The sequence below is a fragment of the Amborella trichopoda genome, chromosome 6 (genome assembly GCF_054954075.1).
Source record: "Amborella trichopoda isolate Santa Cruz 75 chromosome 6, AtrichopodaSantaCruz75HAP2 v2.0, whole genome shotgun sequence".
Classification (NCBI taxonomy): domain Eukaryota; kingdom Viridiplantae; phylum Streptophyta; class Magnoliopsida; order Amborellales; family Amborellaceae; genus Amborella; species Amborella trichopoda.
In genome coordinates, this window is record NC_142341.1 from 18,929,623 (window position 1) to 18,953,034 (window position 23,412).

The 23,412-nt window shown below is 33.5% G+C and overlaps 1 long non-coding RNA gene across 7 annotated transcripts in view; it reads left to right on the top strand.

The window, feature by feature from the left end:
- The window catches only part of LOC148781652 (uncharacterized), a 38,996-nt gene extending 22,893 nt beyond the window's left edge, over positions 1-16,103 (top strand). For 2 of the 7 annotated variants that reach the window (XR_016057824.1, XR_016057833.1), the window contains one exon: positions 3,173-3,726. This is a non-coding gene — a long non-coding RNA (uncharacterized LOC148781652). Of the gene's footprint in view, positions 1-902; positions 1,755-3,172; positions 3,727-15,795; positions 15,864-15,957 lie in introns of those variants that run through there. The other 5 variants (XR_016057838.1, XR_016057832.1, XR_016057825.1 and 2 more) reach the window with 5 other exon arrangements.
- Positions 16,104-23,412: the final 7,309 nt, after the last annotated feature.

A 23,412-nucleotide genomic window follows, 5' to 3' on the forward strand; every position in this document is an offset into this window, starting at 1 on the left:
AAAGAGAAAATTTTGAATTCAATGCTCCCAAAATGACATTTAATGTAGGGAATGATGGCCCGACACATAAAATATGGTTATGGTATTGCGATCCATCATCATTTTAAAAAATGTCCCCAAAAAAGAGAATGATCTCTCTCTTGCCTGTTTCTGTCTTGTTCTATATCTATAGTATATTTATTTCTGCTCTCTACATCATGCTTTAGTTTTTTTTATTTGTTTTTATTGAAATGAAGGGGATATTAGAGAAAAGGGCAAGATTTGTATATAATTTGACTGGATATTGATTTGACTGGTATAATATCCTTTATAACGACTGGCAGTGTAAGATCAAATTGAAGAAATTGATTACTGAGAAGACTTGAGTAAATAAACATGAGTTATTGCTCACAAATATTATTAGAGAAATTTAGTTGCAAGAGTAATGAATATATTTTTAATATATGAATTTGGCATCTAGATATTATCAAAAAATTTGTGGTTAAGCTTTTATTTTTTGAAGTTTCTCTATTTTTAAGTATTTATTGTAATCGAGGCACCCAAACTACGCAACAATTTCTCACTCTGGCTCCCTCTTCTGCTGCTGCAACTGCTCCCATCTTGTAATTCAATATATGGATTTGGCATCTAGATATTATAAAAATATGTCGTTAAGCTTTTGTTTTTTGAAGTTTCTCTATTTTTAAGTACCCAAAATACGGAACTTCTAGCAAGCAACAATCCCTCACTCTCGCTCCCTCTTCTGCTTCTGCAACTGCTCCCATCTTGTAAATCATAGGTATCAGTTTATCTTGGAGTACACTTCTCTCGTATATAAGGAAGTTCCCTTTTCTGTTGTACTTCGAGATGATTGTAACTTTCTCTTCAGTTTTTCTTATTTTAAGATAACATTCTTTTAACAGGAAGTCTTCAAGATACACTTCAGTTATTTCCTTATAGCTTTCTTATGATGGGTACTGTGACCTCAAGGGAGCATAGTGTAGCATGATTTCTATTGAGTATCCATTTTTCAACATGTGTTGTATGGTGGTGATTAAACCAGGAGGGAAAGTGATGTGTTGGGCTGTGGATTGCACAAGGTATACGGTGGTATATAAAATGTACTTAAACCTAATGGAGCTGGCCCATTGCAAGCAGAATGGGGCCATTCAAGACCTAAGTGCTATGGACCATGGCTGAGACCCTCACTTTCCTAGATTTATGAGGTTCGGCCTGTTTATCTAGTGGGCCCAAAGATTGTGCTTCACTTGCCCAATAGGCCTCTATACGCATCCAAAAGATGAATGGCAGGTTGTCTTGCTTGGCCTATCATTCTGACTCGGCCGATTTGTGACCATATAATTTCGCTCTGTGGTTCTTGTATGGAACTAAGACATGCAAGGAACATTTAATGATGAAGGAATAAAGGAACCATTGAAAATAAGCTTATCAAGGGGAAGGAAAGGAAAGAAAGAGACCCTACGTCGAGTGGTTTTCCTTTTTCCCCACTTAGCTCATGCATGTGCCCACATATGCATCCAAACACAAATAGGTATACATCCTTTAGCCATTTCATTTTATGTATGTTCACTCATGCCCCTCATCACTCTAGATTTCATGCTAGCCAGTATATATCTGTAAGGACTTAGAGGGCTATGCTATTGCGCATGTGTTTGTGTCTAGCACTCCCTGTGGCTTGTTGCAGCTAGCAACTGGAAGGTGTAGATTGGCTCTAATTGCTATGATCAATATACTTATAGATACATGCATACACACACACATATGCTTTAATCTAATGAAGTAAGAAACCCTACTCTTAAAATTTGAACATTAAAACACCCTTTAGTTGTACCACTATATCCAAAAGATGGCTATTTGACATAATTTGACATTTAAAACAACCTTCTAAATGGTAGGAGGGAACCATGAGAAAATATCTCATTTAAAATTTGAACCTTACCTGTAAGGAGTTGAAAATTATTTCAAATGTTCATCCCCTAAATAGGACACCTACATAATAAGGGCGTTTTATAATGTCAAATTTTCGGAGCAAGTCTCTCCGACTAGACAATTACAAGGGTGTCTTTCAGTGTCTGTATAAAAAGTGTGCGTATGTGTTCTATGGATTGATGGCTCAATACCAAACGTGTTGATCCATGGCCAAACACCTTGTTAGTGGGATTTTCAGAACATGCAAATTTTCATAGTTTCTATATCTACCTTGTAAGAAATTTTTTAAGAAGATAAATTGATTTTAGGCGATGAAAACTCTAGATATTTTGAGAATACTCTAGATCTTATTGTTCAACAAATAGACAATCCAGCCTCAATATTTTTGTTTTTTTTGGGAACATTCTTTGAGCCCCAAATCATCGTCTTAAATATTGATATTACAGATGAATAAATATGATTTGAGAGTTTTGAGGCCAAGAAAATTCTTTTAACATGGTATTTGGCCCTAGGGTCAATGTGAACAGCATTGACGTATGGGTTGATAGTGAATGTGTGTGTTATGGGTATAAAGAAAAATTGCGGGAGTCATCTATGCTTTAAAAGTTGATTCCTTTATACCTGAAAGGACAGAACAATGAGACCCGCAGACCGATTTAAGGGTGTCCATATCTTGTTGGGCACATCATTATTGAGAGCTGCTATATGGAATGCCAAAGTCTTTTAACGGATGCAGAATTTGAATATATCTGTAATTGTAAGATGCTTTTTAATTCTCTTAACTCTGTTGGTTGTGGAAAATTATCACCTCTCGAAAAATTGAGCTATGCCTTTTATTTTTCCAAAATTTTATGAAAAATAGAGAGCATGCATAGTGTTTGCAAAAGAAGGTTGTATTTGCAGTTCATGTTTTAGAAGTTTCATTGTTTTAAAACACAAAATCATTCACGAACTTGGCGAGTGCTGGAATGAGTTGCAATGGTGAATTCTAAGTCGATTTGCCAAGTCCAACTGGAGTTGAAGAAAAGGCTCAAAAAATCGTTACAAAAGGGAAAGAATAAAAATAACAAAACATAATTAATCTTACATACAAAACAGAAAGTGTGGAAATTCATTTTTTATTCGCCTTCAGATCTAGTTGATACAAAACTCCAGAAAATTTCGGCCAAACACATGTTCTTCCTCCTCCTCCTCTTCTTCTTCCTTATTTATTTGTTCAAATTCTAAGCTTTGGTTTCGACAGAGAACACAAAAAAGGCCTGTGACACATTTTCAAGGTGAATCAAGCTAGGGTTGCGAGAAACAAGCAAGTGAAACGGGGTTGGCCAAACCGTATTTTCGATATTATGAATCTCGCAAATCTGACATTTGACTTTGTTTTGTTTTGAGTTTTATAATTCTGGCTCCATAGAGATACGAAAATAGGGCTATACACGAATCAAGGTGGCTGGAGCTCTTAGTGACAAGAACAAGCAAGAAAGTGGGATCAGGTTTTCATCAGTCTTGGAGGACCACCACGACTGTTAGAAGTAGCTCAATTTCATATACAGTCCCCCGGCAAGTTGGGGGCCCTCTGGAACTGGCAAGGTTCCAGTTCAAAGCAAAGCACCTGAATCCGAGGACTCATTGAGTTTTAAAACACTGATAAGGTTGATGATGAGCATTACTTGTGAATTTTATGTTTTCTCCGTCCTGTTGAGCATTCTATCATGATAAATAACCTCGAGTTAAATGTAAATTTGTCTCTGGGTATGTTGTTATATATGTGATTCTGAGGGAACTTTTTGTGATTGCACACATCACCTTTTATACTGAATTTTTTTGTCCTTATTGAACTGCATATTGCATGTTGCATGTCTAGTCTTTTTAGTTCCCTTAATCCTGATCATGGATATATTACATCCATATAATATTCCAAGATAGTATTTCAACATGATTATATTAAAGAGTCTTTTTTTTCCTTCTTTCCTATGATTGCTTCGATGTTACGAATTACCTTTAGGGTAATGTGTATGCTATCTTACTACTTTGAGAAGCTTTAGTATACATTTAGTTTCATTTGATTCATTTCTCTACTGGTGATCTTAAAATCTGATTTTCATGCCAACAATGTGACTGTTCAGCCATAGATTCGCCTGTCATACGTTTCCAGTAATTAGAAGTGCTGTACCTTTCTTCTTTATTGGTCCGATACTCCTTTGATTGACCAATTTTGCATCTTTATGGATACAAATTACTCTTTATTTGTTAGTAAGCGTTTTATGGTATTATTACATCAGTTTTTTATCTTTGCATGTGCATCCTGTTTTGGAGACCTCCAAGATGGTCTTGATTCAAGAAATCTAGGAAAAGTCGGTTATTGCAATCTCTCTAGAGGTATATATGAGCACAACTATACTACACTGAATGTTGGTAGAAATAAACAATCACCTAAAATAGTGGTTTATATACCTCTTTTGTGAACTATGGAATGTGTCTTTTGTGGCTTGGATGGGTGCATCAGTGTTAGCAAACCATAATTGCTCTGTAGATTTCCCAGTTGATAGTCAAGTGTCCGAGTTGTAGCTTGAAAAATAATCTTATTCCTAGGTTGTAGATAGATAACAAGTAGCACAGATTCATGTAAGTTAATGAATATATTGTGGCTACAAACAAATCTAGCAAGCGATTAAATGCTCAATGTGTGGTGAATATCTAATAAAATGAGAATAGGATGTGCGCGTGCAGACGTGCGTACATACACAATATATATGGGAAAGTTTATATAAGGTTGCAACCTTCTACTATAGAAGTGAGGTGCACCTCAAAAATCTAGGAGAAAAGAGTGTTTCAAAGTTGGAAAACCTTCTAATTGATCATCTCGATTTTAAGATGTATGGATATAATTAAGAAAAGGAGTTTTGGGCCCTAAAAATAAAGCATCTTGTAACAAGTTATTTGGACCATCTATTTCAAGATTTTCAAGTATTTATAGATCTGCTATATTTACACCATTTTTAAAATTTTAAATTTCATATTTAAGGTTGAATATAGAATTTGAAGACATCATAAGGTTTCTGATACTAGTATTGCATCGTCCAGCAAACTTTAGAGGTATGCCTTACTTGTATAGTATAAGGTGGGCACCTTATACTACAGTGCTTCACCCTGCCATGGACTTGTTACGTTCGTGGCAGTATTTCAAACAGAACCGCAACAAACAGTGCGTGGGCCATGGCGGTCGAAAAATATATGCCATCCGAAAAAAAAAAAGGACGGCGATGAGCCTATAGGTGAAATCACTGTTGCATTTTCGCCTATAGGCATTGTGTAGTCTCTTCATATATATATATATATATATATATATATATATATATATATATATATATATATATACATAGGTTGTTGAACCTGTTCAGAGGTTTTTCTTAAACCTTCTAATACAATCCTATCAATACGGGATCATTCATAATCTATTGTAGGAACATATGAACCCTAGCAGGTATCTTAGGAGGGGGATTAGTTATGTTCAGTCTTGTTTTGTTTGATGATGGAAATTGTGTTTCAATTTCACCATCGGGATATTCAACTATCTGTTCAGGTTCTATATTTTCTAGAACCCTCGGTTGGGTTTCAGAGTGGAGAGACAACCTTTCAGGTAATTTAGTCTAATTCCATAATACCGCCCTAGGTATCACTAAATTAGACTTCTTTATATTTGTTTGAAAGAACACTGTGTGTCCTTTTGTATCCATTTGTTTGGCATTAGGGCATAAGGTATTCATAACCTTATAACAAATCCTATAAATAAAAGCGAGATTTTGGGATCCTAGATCCATATCAAACCCTTGAGTTTTAAGGTTTAAAGTTAAAACTTTAAAAAGGTTTGGATATGAAAGAACCATAGAACAATTAGGAAAGCAGTTAAAATAAGTGGGACCATTACATAAACTTGATTCGACAATTCCTAAAAAGGAATCAGTAAAACGTCTATGTATATTATCTCTGAGACAGAGAAGAGCATAATTATTTAACCCTATTCTGGTTAATGGTTCTGGTTAATGGCTTAACCGCCACTTTAAGCAACCCGATATGAAGATAATTAAAATTTTTCTTTTTATGCTCTTCTATCATCCTATTAGACAAAAGCTGGAAACTCTCTTGGGTTTCAATGAAAGATATAGTTTTTTCAGTTGTTTTAATCGAAAAGTCACTTTTGAAATCAAAAGTTCCTTTCTTGTAAATATCTCGAGTTGAAACCTTAAGAATGTTCCAATTTTGAATATGTTTTTCTATATTGTTTATAATTATTTCTTCGTTATTATTAACTCGTAAGATATTTGAACTAGAACTAGTAGAAGCCGATCTATTAGATAGGGTTCTGAGAAAATTTGGCATTAGAATATTATACAGCTTAGATCCGAGTCAACAGGAAACAGTCCCTACGCTTTCAAATGCCTTCCTGGCTTAACAGCGATTTTCGGGTCACTGCGACTTTAGATCTTTGCTATTATATTAACTCTCTTGGCCAAATTTCTACAGTTAACCACTGTAAATAACCTTAGCTTCGATACCAAAATTAGACGGAAGCTAACAAAATTAGAACAGAAGCAATATAATAACCTTGGCTTCGATACCAAAATTAGACGAAAGCTAACAAAATTAGAACAGAAGCAATATAATAAGATGAAATCAACACATAGCCACACAATCTAATAAAATGGATTAAAAAACAACATTCTTATATTAAAAAATGGAAAACCTTACATAATATAAATAGAGGCCAATTGTCGAAGCAGAAAGAGAAGCTGGACACACCAAGGAATAGAACACACCACCAGATATACAAGACTTTTGAGAACAAGCGCAAAAAGGAAGACTTAGAAAGGAAGAGAGAGAATGTTACAGGCCAGATGAAACACTCAAATCTAAAACTACTCAAAAACTTTCGATGATTCTGAAGGGGGAATGCCCCCTTTTATAGACTTTTATTGACAGTGGATTTGAACTTGTTTGAAGTCCGCATAGTGTCGGTGGATTTGAATTAGTTTGAAGTCCGCACAGTGTCGGTGGACTTGAATGAATTTGAATTCCGCATAGTTTTGAAGTCCACACAGTAGCTAAATAGTAAAAAGTGCTATAGTGACTGCATAGTAAAAGTTCTACGGTGATTGTTATAGTGACCATTGCTACAGTTCTTGCTACAGTATCTTGCTGAAAAAACTCGATTCCTTCGCCTTTTTCTTTTGATTTTTTAGGCATTGTCGGGACACGTGTCCTAGATTGATTGGAGTCAGTCTGTTCCTTATCTTGAACAGTGTTTTAATTGTGTTGTGATGCGAAAGGCTCAGAGTACCTGGATCGAAGCCTTCTTCATCTTGATTTTCGTCTTGCGGTTGGGAGGTAGACATTTTATCTTCTTCCTTTCGTAGGGCCATAAAGAGCCTTCTTTTAATCTCAGCTTTAGAGATGTGTTTTGTCTCAACTTGATTTAAGTAGTCGAGTAATTCATTTGCTTCGCTAGTAACAGTTAAATTAACTGGAACCACCTTTGAAAGGGTGATTTTATTTGGGACAAGTTGTGTGGTGGTGAAATTATCCCACCATTTAATATAAAAATGTCTTTCGAGATTTGAGATATAATCCTACCGATCATTATCTTCACTTATAGCATATTCCCACCTCATAATCCATGGGATTTCATATAAAACCCTGAAATATAAATCAAGGTCTCTTTACCAACATTTTTATTGAACTCGGAAAAATTTTGTTTCGATTCTTTATCAGGCAAAGGTACCTATATATAAAACCAGTTGGGTATTTCTCGTATGCATTTTATCCTGAATTGTAAAAACCAACTGTGTACAAGTGGGATTTTGGTATGAAAATATTAAATTCCATACTTTTATATAGTCATAATAATTAAATGACTTAATTACCATATTTTGCTCTCGAAAATATTTAGGCTTCAATGGATCAAAGCCCCACTCTATGTATGATATAATATCAAGGATTTGAAACTTTGAATTGGCAAAGTACTGTTCATTATTTCTATAGTTATGAACTATATGCACCGATCCAGATGATTATTTTTGTACTCATTTTCCACTATCATTAATGGTATTGCCGTTGAGGCTATATATGGTGTTTTTTCACCTTGGGTATTTGGACTTTGAGTCTTTAAGGGTTTGGGAGATATTTCAATCTCTGTATTGGGCATTTGTATTAATGCCTTTGGGGTTTTTGACGGTGTTGCCAAATTTTTACTAGGACTTGGAATGATTTCCATTGGTTGCTTCCCCCTTCCTTAAAAATTCTCGAGTCAAGAAGTCAAGCAAATAGTTTGAATTACCATTAATATGCTCAATCGTAAATTCGAATGATGATAATATAGCTTGCCACTTGCAAAATTTTGTATTGAAAAAAGATTTTTAACATATTTTTCTAAGATTTCTTTTACTGATTTACAATCCGTTCTAATAAAAAAAAATTTATTAAGTAGGTCACTTTGAAATTTGGTGACAGTGAACAAAACAATAGCTAAAGCTTTTTTTTTTACTGTAGAATATTTTCGTTGGGCAGGATTCCAGACTTTAGAAGTAAATCTGATTAGCTGTTTCCTATTATGGATTCTTTGTTTAAGAATTCTTCATAATCCTTGTTCAGACGCATCAATTTCGACTATTTTAAAAGTATCAAGATTAGATAAAGCTAAGCATGGTAATTCTTTAGCTTTTAGTTTTATTTTTCTAACAACCTTTGTATGTTCCTCTGTCCATTCAGGAGGATTCTTTTTGAGTTGTTGGAATAAGGGTTTTACATTAAAAGCATGATTTTTATAAAAATCTTATATGTAATTTAAACATCCTAAAAACCTTTGTAGTTCCTTTTTATCTTTTAAGATATCAGGGAATTTGTCAGCAAATTGTATAGCTCTTTCTATTGGAATAATGCTTCCTTGGTGGATGTTATAACCAAGAAACCTGATCCTTGTTTGAAAGAGAGTAATCTTTTTTGCAGAGACCATTAGGCCAGCATTTTTTACTGCTTTTACAAAGATATTTAAATGTTTCCAGTGTTGTTCTCAAGGTTTCAAAAAATGCTAGGCGGCCTACTTGGCGCCTAGCGCCTAAGCAGGGGCCTAGGCGAGCGCCCAAAACTTTGGGCGCCCCATAGTTTTAAAAAAACAAGAAACGCTTAGCCCGCCTGGGCACTCGCCCAGGAACATCCGCCTGGGTCTAGGGGGCGAATTTTTAGTGTAAGCCGCCTAGGAGGCCAGGCAGACCGTTTTTTAAAACATTGGCTACTCTACAAAGGTTGAAAAGATTAGCACATCATCAATATAAACAATCATGAATTTTGTATAGGGGTTGAAAATATCGTTCATAATATTTTGAAATTCAGAAGGGGCATTTTTTAACCCAAATGGCACTACATTCCATTCATAATGTCCAAAAGGAACATTAAAATCAATTTTATATTTGTCTTTTTCAGCAATCTGGATTTGCCAATATCCAGAATTTAGGTCAAATTTTGAAAATATGCATGCATCGACCAGTCTTTCTAAAAGATCTTTCTTGTTAGGAATAAGATATATAATCCATCTAAGAGCCTTATTTAAAGGCTTGTAGTTTATGACTAGTCTTGGGGCCCCTCTTTCAATTTCAAAGGCTTTTTCTACATAAAAAGTTGAACTCCATGGTGAAAAGCTTTTTCTGATAAGTTTTTTATTAAGCAAATCTTGAATATCTGGTTTGCAGATGTCAAGGAGTCTGCTGTTCATTTGAATAGGCCTAGATTTTGTAGGAATCATACGTTTATTGAAATCAGGCTCATAAGGCAATTCAATGATATGTTACTTCCTATTCCATAAAGCATTAGGAATATTTGAACGTATTTCTTTTAAACACACTTCCTGCTGAGTTTTGGGAGACTTAATATTTTCTTCAATTATTTTATGCTTAATCTCCTCTTTTAAGTAAAAGAGAAACTTTTCTTTGGTAATTATCTTATTCTTGATATTATTAATCTCATGCACCCTAGGCTTTTCGATAAAATCGAATTTAACTTGATGCCCATCTATTTGGGATTCAATTCCAGTTTCGTCAAGCATAACAATTGGGTACAACATATTTATAAAGGGTGTTCCAAGAATCACAGGTTGGCTTAAACCTTTAACCATAATGAATGGTAGGATAAAACATGCTCCATTATTGCAAACGACCGCATTAGATAGCTTATAATTATTATCATTTTAGATCTGCATCAGAGTCTATGAGAGCAGTGGTTTGAAAACTAAATTCTTTATTAACGACTATAGTTATTAGGGTAAACCATCTTTGAGTAATTACTTTATCTACAAGATTTACATATTTTAAATCTCTTAGCTTAGCCTTTTCAAGTGCATTGCATGCTCTTGTTGACGAAGATTATCCTTCTTCTATTATATGAGGAAGAACATCTTCTATTTCACGAATGTTGGTAATCATTCATTAAATTTTCAAACTTATTTTCTTCTTCTAATTGTTCTTTTTCTTTAAAAGTAGTAGCTAATTCTAGTGCCTGGACTTTGGTCATTAGTGCCATAAGTTCATTCTTTACTTCATTCAATTCATGCTTTAATTCTGGGATAGGGGGTTCTCTTATATCTTGATTTTTGTCTTGGACTCTTCTCATAATTTCCAAAAAGCTATAGTCTTCTCTGATAGGAGCAAGAGAAGGCTTAGGAGTTGGAGTCCTGGAAGTATTGTTGGCCATATTTATATATTGGACTAAAGCTTCCTTTTTAGCGTCTGGATCACTAACTTTATCAATCAGCTTGATAATTAAATTGTCTTCTTTTGTGAGAGTATTTAAACTCAACCCATTCATATCAATAATGGCTTTATAAAAATTACAGTGACAAGAGTCACACTGATTTTGCTTATCACCATATTCTGAATCAGAGTCGGAACATGAAAGTATTAATTCTTCATCTCCAACTTCTCCAATTAACATCTCTTTATCAAATTCAGAAGAACTTTCTGATGATTTCCTCTCTTATTAAATGAATATCATGCAATTGTTTTTAATACTATCCTCGATTTCAAGAGTATTAATCTTCTTTTTTACTCTGCATTTATTCTTATAATGTCCTACTTTACCACAATTAAAACAAACATATATTTTTCTTTGTCCCTTTTGGTTAAAGGATTGATCTTTTACAAATTTTTTATAAAATTTCTTTTTCTTATTGGAAGACTTTTCTCCTTTTGAAAATGATTTATACTTTCCACCTGTCCGAGATTTTTCTTTATGGTGTGAATCAGATGGTAGAGAGGTATTATAACCAAACTGTTCACAAAAATCTCCAAGGTCTTTTTTGCCTGTCATTCTTTACTTGTCTAATTGTCTTCAAAGCTTAAGGTCTGTGCAGAAAGCAAGACCTTCGGCACAAATTTTTACCGATAATTCTCCAAGTGTATATTGGGAGTAGGGTGTAATACCATTGTGCTTTTTTTTAAGCCTTGTTTTAACTTTTTCAGCAAAATGTTTGGAAGATTGGAAATGAATTTTTCTTTCCAGTGATCCGCTTTGCTATCTTCTTTTGATAATAGCCTCGACAAAAAGACATCTTTATACCATTTGAAATAGGATAGCGTTGGACAACAAAGATTGGATAGTAAATCTTCTGATCTAGCAGCTAGGAGAGCTGTGCTCCTTACAAAGTGGAGTGTAATTGTATAGATTAAAGTATTTACTGCATCTCCTTCATCTCTATATATATATATATATATATATATATATATATATATATATATATATATATATATATATATATATATATATATATATATATATATATATATATATATATATGAGTAGTGATCCTATAGGACCCTCCCCTACCCATGTGTAGGACCCCAAAGGATCACCATTAAAGTTAGCACGGATATCTAGAAAAGTTATCACATGGGTGTAAGACTTGACTTTTCTAAAGATCCATACCAATTTTAATGGTGATCCTTTGGGGTCCTACACACATGGGTGGATGAGGGTCCTATAGGATCATTTCTATATATATATATATATATATATATATATATATATATATATATATATATATATGTGTGTGTGTGTGTGTGTGTGTGTGTGTGTGTGTGTGTGTGTGTGTGTGTGATATATGGAAAACTCTTAAAAACACCTATAGGCTATTTTGAACAGTGTTTCGTCCCGCCACAAACACATGTCCGTGGCGGTTTATTGAACGGAGTCACAACAGACGGCGCGTGTTCCGTGGCGGTTTGTGTTTTTTTATGGCAACGGACCTACTATGTCCGTTGCGGTCTTTTAATCCACGTCGTCAGAAAAAATCAAACGTCGTCGAGCCTATGGGCAAAAGCACTGTTTATTTTTGCCCCATAAACGTCGCGTAGTGGCTATATATATTTATATATATATATATATATATATATATATATATATATATATATATATATATATATATATATATATATAGGGATTAGCCCACTAGCTCACAGCTATATATGAGCTCAACGGCCTAAATTGAATCTGTGCCGATCTGACTGTCACGATTTCATTTCGTATTTGAACTTTAATTCTTTTCTACAAATAATTTGAAATTTTAGGCTCCATTCTTTTCATCAAGGTGCATCTAATAAAAATATTAAAAAAATAAGTCAAAAAATATTTAATTCGCCATATATATATATATATATATATATATATATATATATATATATATATATATATATATATATATATATATATAAACACTACGCAACGCCTATAAGCGAAAATGAACCGTGATTTCGCCTACTCCATCACTGTCCAAAGTTCATCGCGCGGTCATGATTGTTCGGTAGTGTTTCATTTTTCATTTTTTTCTACAAATTGGAATGACCTGAAATTTCGAGTTTGTATTCATAAAAAACTAGGGAAATCTTCAAAAATTATAAAACAAATATTTTAAATGAAACAATAGACCAAAATACCCCCGACATGTTTCGGGGGTATTTTGGTCAATTTAGTTTTGTGGATAATTGTTTTTATATTTTTATTAGATGCGTCTCAGTAAGATGTACATACCCTTCAAATTTCAGGTCATTACGATTTGTAGAAAAAAATAAAAAATAAAACACTACCGGACAATGGTGACCGCGTGATGAAATTTTGACGGTGATGAGGGTAGGCGAAATCACTATTCACTTTCGCCTATAGGCGTTGGAAAGAATTTTTCTTATATATATATATATATATATATATATATATATATATATATATATATATATATATATATATATATGGAAAAGATGTGATTAGCCCACTAGTTCATATGAACCTATGAGCTCAACGTCCCAGATTGATTCTGGGCCGATCTGACGATCAAAGATGTTCGGTAGTGTTTGAATTTTAGTTTTTTTTCTACAAATTCAAATTACTTAGAATTTTAGATGTGTGTTAATAAAAAAATAGGTGAATCTTCAAAAAATATGAAAAACTATTTTTCATGAAATAAATTGATCAAAATACCCTCGAAAAGTTTTGGGGGGTATTTTGATCATTTTATTTTTGCGAATAATTTTTTTATATTTTTATTAGGTGCACTTTGATGAGAAGAACACACATGTAAAATTTCAAATGATTTGGATTTGTAGAAAAATAAATAAAATTCAAGCACTACCGGACATCGGTGATCGTCAGATCGGCCCAGATTCAATCTGAGCTGTTGGGCTTATATGTTCATATGAGCTAGTGGGCTAATCTCATCTTTTCCTATATATATATATATATATATATATATATATATATATATATATATATATATATATATATATATATATATATGGAAGCATCTACAAAACGCCTATAGGTGAAGTTCTACAATACTTCACTTACACTTCATCACTGTCCAAAGTTCATCACATGGTTACAGTTGCCCAGTAGTATTTTAATTTTTATAATTTTTATACTAATTATATTTATCTAAAATTTGGAGCGTGTGTGCATATGACAAAATCGCAACAAAATAAAATATTAAAAACATAATAGTCATAAAATAAAATGATAAAACTACCCCCGAAACTTTATAGGGGTATTTTGCGTAATGTTTATCATTCAAATTATTTGTTTATATTTTATTCATGTGTATATCACTAAGTCGCACCCACCTACAAAATTTATTCAGGCATCTGCTACTGTATGATAAACTTTGAACGGTGATAAAGCTATAGGTGAAGTACTTAGAACTTCACCTATAGGTGTTTTGTAGTGTTTATATATATATATATATATATATATATATATATATATATATATATATATATATATATATATATATATATATATATATATATATATATGTTTGAATAGAAAAGAGGTTTGGAGCCCTAATTGCTGGTTGAAAGAAATCATTCCATGAAGCTCCTGACTTCCAACATCCCTTCCCTCTTCTTATCATCCGCCAACTTTGGAGTATAGTAACTTAGCGAAAACTAAGAAACATACTGAAGAAAATTCTTAACAGAGAAAAAAGTGGAAAGATTTTGGGTCATTTTAACATGCTTTCAGGGACATGATTAGGTCAGTCTGTCCAAGAATTTTGGTATGAGCCTAATTGGACTAGACCATGCTTAATTGGAGTTGGCATGAGATCTTCAGCAAGGCTTCAACTGAGATATTCCAAGGAAAACCTTGTACTGTTGCTTGAAACTTTGAAGGAAACATACCAAGACCGCCACCATTCAATTATTCTTTAGGCCATGTGGCTACATTCTAACAACTTTGAGTAAATTGCGAGCCAAGGTCTGTCATCAGATGTAAAGGTTTGATGAATTACTAGGTCTCTTGTGCTAGAGAAGATTAGAGGTGGTGGGATTCATTTTTGTACTTAACCAATCATGATTTAGACTTTTCCATAGTTTCTAGGATCTCTCAACCTAGGTGGTGATCCCTCTCCGACATCTTTCTTCCACACTTCAAAAAAGGGATCTTTGAAGGATCCAGATATATAAATTCCACGATCTTGATCCCCGACGTTAGGGATCCCGTTCCCCACTATTAGAGATGTCTAACCCCACTTGAATGACCAAGATAACGACCAAAATCATAATTTTCAAACCAACTAGCAATGCAACTATAATTTTAATGTAGTTGCCCTCCTTGTTCGCCATAAACAAATTCCTAGTTTAAAAAGTATGTATAGTTTTGTACTATATAAACTCTCTATGTTACAAGCAAGATCCCTAAAGGTTGGGATTGAGATCCCAAAAGGTCAGGATCGATATCCTTAGCATTTGGGGATATTGATCCCCATATGCATCGTAAGGACAATGCCCCCAACCTGTTCCGCTCCTGATTCGCTCCTAATCCCAACAATTATGGATTGTTTCCCCTCTATTAAAGATTTGTACCTTTGGGTTAGTGGTGATGTAATTCTTGCATCAGGGTTTCTCATTTTAGTTTTAAAAAAAGATCCTTAAGGTCATGAATGACTCCTTTTTCAGATTTCTCCAAAAATATGTAGCATCTTATCTTCTTTTTTTTCCCCTTCTTCGGTAGGATAGCATTGGGAGTTGAAAGTGGGATTGTGACAGCTTGTTGAGTTTCAAATATTTTGTCTTTTGAACTCGTGATTTTTGAAAGATATTAGATATTAGTGTCAAGTCAATTGACCCACAATAATAGAAAATGTTTTTCATAGTTTCCTGAACATTTTTTTGGGATATCCCTATCAATTTAGCATATCAAACTTCTTTTAGCCATGGTATATGGCCCCACCTAATAAGAATTGGCCCAAAGCTAATACCGATGTGGAGAAAAGCAGTGGTGAAGCTGGTTTTGAAGGCTATATGAACTCAACAAGGATCCTCTTTGAAGTTTGTGCAGGACCAATGGAAGGCTGTCATAATGAGGTGGAGCTTCGGGGGATTTGGGTTGGAAACATTGAGTCAAAGGTTTGTGCTATAATGATCTTAGAAGCAGTCCTCATTAATGTGGTGAGACACTAGTTTCTATAAAAAGATTAGATGGGTGTTGTGCATATTTCAGCTTTTTGGATGGTTTACTTCTGTGGCTCAAGAGTTGTCGCACACTGGTAACTTCTCTTTCAAATAGTGGTTTTCTTCTTGAAACTGAGATATTTGAGCTGTAGTAATGAACCCTGGTTGAGAAGAAGCTACCTGCATTTGTACTTCCAAGAGGATAGCTAGCCATAAACAATCAGCAACTATGTGAACATGAGTTGGTTTTATGCCTTCTTTTGCAACTTTCATCCATTTTGAAAGATTATGTATTTTGCAGGAGTTTGAAATAGGTTTAGGTCAAAATGAAGTGGGTCATGAGAACAATGGGAGGATGTATGGAACTGGTTTTGGTAATCAATATGACAACACGTGCACTATTTATTCAAAGAAAAGTCCAATTATTCAGAAATTGCAGTTTTTTGGGGTGATTATTCAGAAATTGTGAAAGTACATATCCCAAGAGATTTAGAATTTGTTTTGATGCCCAAATATCATCAAATTGATCATCTCGACATCAAGTTGTATGGGCATGAGGAAAAAAAATGGATTTCAGGTTTTGAAATAGTGTATTTTGTAACACATTTTTGGACCATCAATTTTCAAGATTTTAAGTTTTCATAGATCTATCGATCTACATTATTTTTTAAACTTTAAACTTTCTAAATAAATATGAAAATATATTTTAAGGCCATCACAATGATTTTCAGTATTGAAACCACATTTCTTGATACTATTTGAAGGTAGGCTCTAATTTGATTGTTTAGAGCTTGGGCTCTACACAAACAGCACCTTTTTAAGTTTCATGGAGACAGTATCTTAAAATTTTAAGAGAGAGTCAAAATTTTTAGAGAGAAATTTTAAGTTTTAAAGAGAAAAGTATCTTAAAACGTTGAAGAGGTAAACTATATCAATTTTTTGAGAGAGAAAGTACTTAAAATTTTTAAATAAATAAACTATTTCAAATTTCAAGTTTTACAAATAGAAAGTACATATATTTTTAATAAGAAAAACTATTTTAAAAATTTTAGAGAGCACAATCTCAAATTTTCAGTTTTTGGGAAAAAAATTATCTTAAAATTATAGAGGGAAACTATATCAAATTTTAGAGAGAGAAACTATATCAAATTTGAGAGAGAAACTACATGAAATTTTTTAGAGATCAAAATTTAGAGAGAGAAATTATTTCAAATTTAATAACAAAAAAAAACATTATAATAACTAATATAATAAAAATATTTAACGAAATTTTTTTTAAAAAAATGAAAATGTTATGCATTAGCATCTAAATAGCCAAAATCTATAGTTTTTATAATATTCTCCCGCATCTTCTTCCCCTAGAGAGAGAGAGAGAGAGCTGAAGATAGGTTCTGATGAGTAAGAAAGCAGCGCGATATTGTTTCTTGAAGGCAGATTCATAAAAGAGAGATGTGTCCCGAAATCATAAAAATTTGGGTCCCGAAATCATAGAAATTTGGGTCCCGAAATCTGAAATTCTAGTACATTTTTTTATTTGCAGTGCATGTTATCTCCCTATTTTTCCTCTGTTGCACCTCCCTTTCTTGCCTTGCGTTCTCCAAAATACCCTAGAACCCCAAACACACAATCTTTCTCTCTACTTTGTTGTAAACCCTCTTCCTCTCTCTTACAACACCACTAAGGCTCCATCTCTTGCACAACACAACCCAATCTATATGGGCACAACTTACATATATGCAATTATTTTTGGGGCACTTTGTTTTTTTTTTAGTTCTTAAAGTTTATCAAGTTAATAACATTTTCTGAGCAATCTATGAGAATCTGTAGTCCAAGATTATGTAAATTTTTGCTCTATGATTGTCGAATTGAATTTCCTTTACGTATATATAGATATGGGAAAATATTATATGGAGCCGAGGCTCTAAACAATCAAATTTGAGCCTACCTCAAAAATTTCAGTAGAAGAGGTTGTTTTGATGCCCATATATCTTCAAATTTATCATCTCAACATCAAGATGCATGGACATGAGGAAAAAACGAATTGCAACTTTTGAAAATAGTGTATTTTGCAACGTATTTTTGGACTGTAAGTTTTCATAGATATGTCAATTTATATTATTTTTGAAGTTTTAAATTTTATAAATAAATATGAAAATATATCTTAAAGCATCACAAAGATTTTCAATATTGAAACCACATTTCTCGACACTATTTGAAGGGACTGTTTAGAGCTTAGGCTCTATTATGACAAAAAAATCAAATCTCAAGTAAGGAGAAATTTATCTTAGTGAAGCCTTTTATGGTGCCAGGGATCCATAAAATCGAGTTTATAATGAATGTTTTTCAGAGCACAAAATTCATATTACAGTGTAAAAGCTTCTTTAGAACGTGAATAATATAAAAAACTGGAAAATAAAAAATATAGCAACTAATACCTACCAGTTGCACTATTTAGCAATTGACGGATTTATAATTTTAGTATCTTTTTGTATCATTTTTCCGTCTAATATCTTCAATTTTAGTATAAAATCAAGTTTATAGTGAAGTTTTTGTTTTTTTCTTTTATATGGAGATTCAGGTTAGATTTGACATTTTCTTCCTCGTTTCTACATGGAGTTTTAATATTATCTATATGTTAAAGCATAGAAGACCTTCTGCTTTATGTTGTGAATTTGTGATAAAGCATGAGATTAGAAGAAAATATGATGTATAGGAAAGAAAACAAACAATAAGCAAAGATGAGAACCAAAAGTCTATTCTAGTCCTCTAATATATATCTTCACGTGTTATAGTAGTATGATTTGAGTTTTTGTTCAATTTCAACTTTGTTGTATGTAGTGCAAATAGAAGCTATTCTTTAAGCAAACGCCAGTGTTCCCAACTCATAATCATTCATTGTCTTGGCTTCTCTGTAACTTCGTTTTATGGATTCTAATTTCACGGCTTCTTGTGAAATGTTTAGAATAACTGGCTTGTACAGTAATTGGTTTGTTATTATTGAAGATTGATGCAAAAATTAGGAGTGTGTGACGTGTAGTTATCTCTCTCCCTCCCTCCCTCTATCTAAACGGAGTCATGTCAGTTATGTTGAGTGTTCGTAATTATCTTCTATTATCTTTCTCAATGCATGTGGGTAGCTATTGTTCGTGAGAAGTTATGTTAGTGGTGGAGAGTAGTTGCGATGCCCTTTGTTGCAGCTTGGACGAATTAGTCTTAGAAAGATTGGGGTTCGAATCCTTGTCGCTATTACTTTAATTGCCCAAAAAAAAATAGTTATTTCTAAATGGGTAGTTATTGTTGGGTTTATATGACCATTAAAGGTTTTATATAAGCATTGTATATAGTGAAACATAAACTCAGTGGGAGTATGGTCTTGTGTGGGCTATACCAAACAAATGATATTTGCTAAACTTGATTTGCTAGACAAGTCGGTTGGAAAAACCCATGTTACCTCCCGACTAAGCTTGATCTGCTAGGCAAGTCAGTTGGAAAAACCCATGTTACCTCCCTACTGAGCTTGATTTGCTAAGCAAGTCCGTTGGAAAAACGCAGGTTACCTCCCGACTAAGCTTGATTTGCTAGGCAAGTCAGTTGGAAAAACCCATGTTACCTCCCGACTGAGCTTGATTTGCTAGGCAAGTCAGTTGGGAACTTGATTTGCTAGGCAAGTCAGTTGGGAACTTGATTTGCTAGGCAAGTCAGTTGAAAAAACCCATGTTACCTGGGCATAGAGATTAAACCGATAAGAATTATAATTGATCATCTCTTGACCCTATAAATATTAATTTTTATCTTTTGTTATTCTTAAGCTTAGCATTGTAGTTTTGGTTGATTAATTAAACAGTGGTTTCAGCGGCATCAAGTTTTAGATCCAAGTTTTATTTTCTTTATTGTAATGGACTATTTGTAAGTGGTCTAGCCGAAAAAAAAAAAAAAAAAAGAGAAGAAAATAAAAAAATAAATAAAAAGATACATACACCGAGCTAGATCACATAAGTCCAATTTTCAGTTATCCCCTAATGGGAAGTTTATAGACCATTTATAAAACTTACAAATAGGTACAAGCTAATAAAATGAACTGTGTGCCTAGGCCTTTGGGCCATAGCTTTTTTATTATAACCTTTATTTTTATTTCTTTATTTTGTTTATGTTTAGTCCCTCCTCGTGTTTTATTAAAGTTAAGGGTATTATTACATTATAGCAACGACTACGGATTAAAAAAAAAAAAAACTACCATTTAATATTAGAGCCGATGGTTTGATTATCATTAGAATATTTAAAAAAATAAAAATAAAATAAAAAAATTTGGAAGTCATAGGTATTTTTTTAAAAGAAAATGTTTGGGCCTTGATCGAAATAATACTAAGTGAGTTTACAATAAAAAGAAAAAGAAAGTTCTCGATTGTAGTATTTTTGGAAAATAAGGAGATTTAAAAAAAAAATAAAAAATAAAAAATAAAAATAAAAATAAAAATAATAATAATAATAATAGTAATAATAAAACAAAAGGGACGAGTTATTGATGTTGGTGTTCTGTAAAAGTTTTCAAAAATGTGATTTCAAAAAAGGATAAAAGAAAAGAAAAAATTTATGAAGGGGGAACATGAGTAATCCTCGTACGTAATTCATGCCTAGTGTAAGCATAAAAAATTCGAGAAAGAAAATTACCGTAATCCTAGTGTCTCATGGTATGAGAAGTCATGATGGTGATAAGTAAAATTATAGAAAATTTTAGTTTTTAGAAAAGAAAAAAATCGTAGTCCTAATATGTCATGCCATTAAAAGGCATGAGGATGCCAAATAAAAGCAAAAGAAAAATGTTTCTTGAGAATGAAAATAATGGTAATCTTGCTATGACTTGCCATGAAAATGAAGGCATAGAAAAAATATATTTAAAAAAAAAAAAACTATTTTTTGCAAAAAATACTTCATGAACACATGAAAGATTTTGCTCTAGAAAACAAGCTTCATAAATTTCACCGAAAGCAAAAGATTGAACAGCATATTTACAAAAGTATCAAGGAGGGATCTAACATTATCCTATTTTTGTTTAAGTTAGAAATTGAAGGAAAGGAATTTTGAGGGTTTTTTATTGATACCAAAAAGAGAAGTTATCCTATTTTTGTTTAAGTTAGAAATTGGAGGAAAGGAGTTTTGAGGTTTTTTTATTAATACCAAAAAGAGAAGGTGAACAAAATAGAGCGTATTTTATCATATTGCAATCGGTCAAAAAGTATGAAATAGGATTTTGCATCAAGGATGAGTGTTGAATACTATTTAAAAAATTAGGTGTGTCACATGTAGTTGTCACTTTCCCCTTCTCTCTCTCATGCTGTCTCAGCACCTATTTAATATAAGCACTTAACCTCTATCCAAAAAATAATAATAATAATAATAATAATAAAATAAAAATGAAAAGATAAGAAAATAAAAGGAAGAAGAAAAATCTAACGTTGCAACAGGTCTTCATTACCCACAATTGCGTTATCCTTCACTTCCACAACAGTCTCCCCAAATATTCGCTCCATTCTATCTAGATCTAGCAAATATCAATAGCCTATTTTGTGTGTCGCAGCCCATGCATTTGTCTGTAAAGGTTTAAGAATGCAATCAAGTGATAAAAAAGTGATATATGCATTCAAATACAAACTAACCTTTGGCGAATCATTCTAAACAGCCTCTTCCACCGTCATTTTATCCAGGCCGTTCATCCACACCACCAACATCATCCACACCCCCAACACTGCATGGAGCGTTTTAGTTTCAAAGAACTACTTTTTAACCATTTGTGCATGTCTCTATGCTTCTCTTTGTCAAATGAATCTCCATACTTAATCCTCATCTTGACTTCCATGTTTGCATGCGACCTTGTTGAACCATCCCAAAGCCCCTCGATTATCTTTCAGCTCTTCATCATAAGGTCAGCCAATGTTTTGCAGTGGTTGTAATTTTAGGTGCAAATGGTGGTTGGATTACATACTAGTTACTTTTAAAACCATTTACCATACAAACAAGTTATATTTGTTATAACTGTTGGCTTTTTTTGAAAATATGTAGTTGTTGCTATAATATAATAATACTCTTAACTTTAAAAAAAAATGCGAGGAGGGACTAAACATAAACTAAACATGCGAGGATGCTTTGGCCCAAAGGTCTAAGCACACCCTTCATTGAACTAGCTTGCGCGTATTTATAAACTTTGCAAACGGTTTATAAACCATTGACAAGGGAATAACTATCCATTTGATAATAACTACTCTCTACTACTAACATAACTTCTCACTAATGATAACCGCCCACATACATTTTTAGAGAGAATAAAAAGTAACTACTAACACTAACTCATAACTAACATGACTCCAGAAAGATATCAAAATATCAGAAATAAGCAAAGAAGTAAATGGGCCAACAGAAAGAAGTTAGGGCCGGGCATGGGCCAGAGCCTCTTTAGCCAGTTTAGGGCTGAGCATGGGCTAGCCCTAATGAGTCTAGGGATGGGGCTGGTCCGGCGTGTTGCCAGCCCTAGTTGCCAGCGTGAGTTGCGTTCTCTCCAACCCCAGACCCTTGTCAATAGTTCTCGAAGCATGAAAGAACAGTGAATAAAAGTTGTTGAGGAGCTCGTCAAGAATGGCGAGTGTGGTTTTGGAGTATGGTATACATTTTTAGGATGAAAGCAAGATTGGGATGTTTATGGCCTTGAAGTCTCATTATTATAAGGGCTTTTTCTAGAGAACACTGCGCTCCATAGAGTTAATTACGTCCCTACCTTAAATAAGTTAGAAAAATACGATTTGCTCCTTTTATATCCTAAAATTACAATCAAGCTCGGTCAAATGTCTTTTTTTTTTCTCTATAAAATTATCCTTTGGTCAAAAGATGGCATCCTCGGACCGCATTTTAATTCTTAATTTTTTTTTCATTAGTAGGGTTGTACTCCAAAGTTTGGGGTACATCCAAGTCGGCCCGAGGTTCAAATCCTTGGACCGCTTCTTCTTTCTTTTAAAAAATAAACTGCCAAGGCAGTCCGAGGTCCTCCATCTTCGGACCACTATTTCTTTTAGCATTTTGGCCCGAGGATGGGGACCTCGAATTGCTCCCTAGACTTAAAAAATAAACTGCCAGGGCGGTCCGAGGCCCCTCTGAGGATGGGGACCTTAGACCGCTCTCTAGAATTAAAAAAATGAATTGCCAAGGCAGTCCGAGGTCCCCATCCTCGGACTGCTATGTCTTTTAAAACTTCGGTCCTAGGATAGGGGCCTCGGACCGCTCTCTAGACTTAAATAAATTGCATTGTCTAGGCGGTCTGAGGTCCTCACCCTTAGACGACTATTTCTTTAAAAATTTCGGTCCGAAGATGGGGACTGCTCTCTAGACTTAAAAAAAAATGAACTTACAGGGCAATTTGAGGATTTGAATATCAGAGCACCTAGGAAGTGCCCCTAACCTTTAGGCACTGCCCTACCAATGAAAAAAAAAGAAAAAAATTAAAAATATAGTCTGAGGA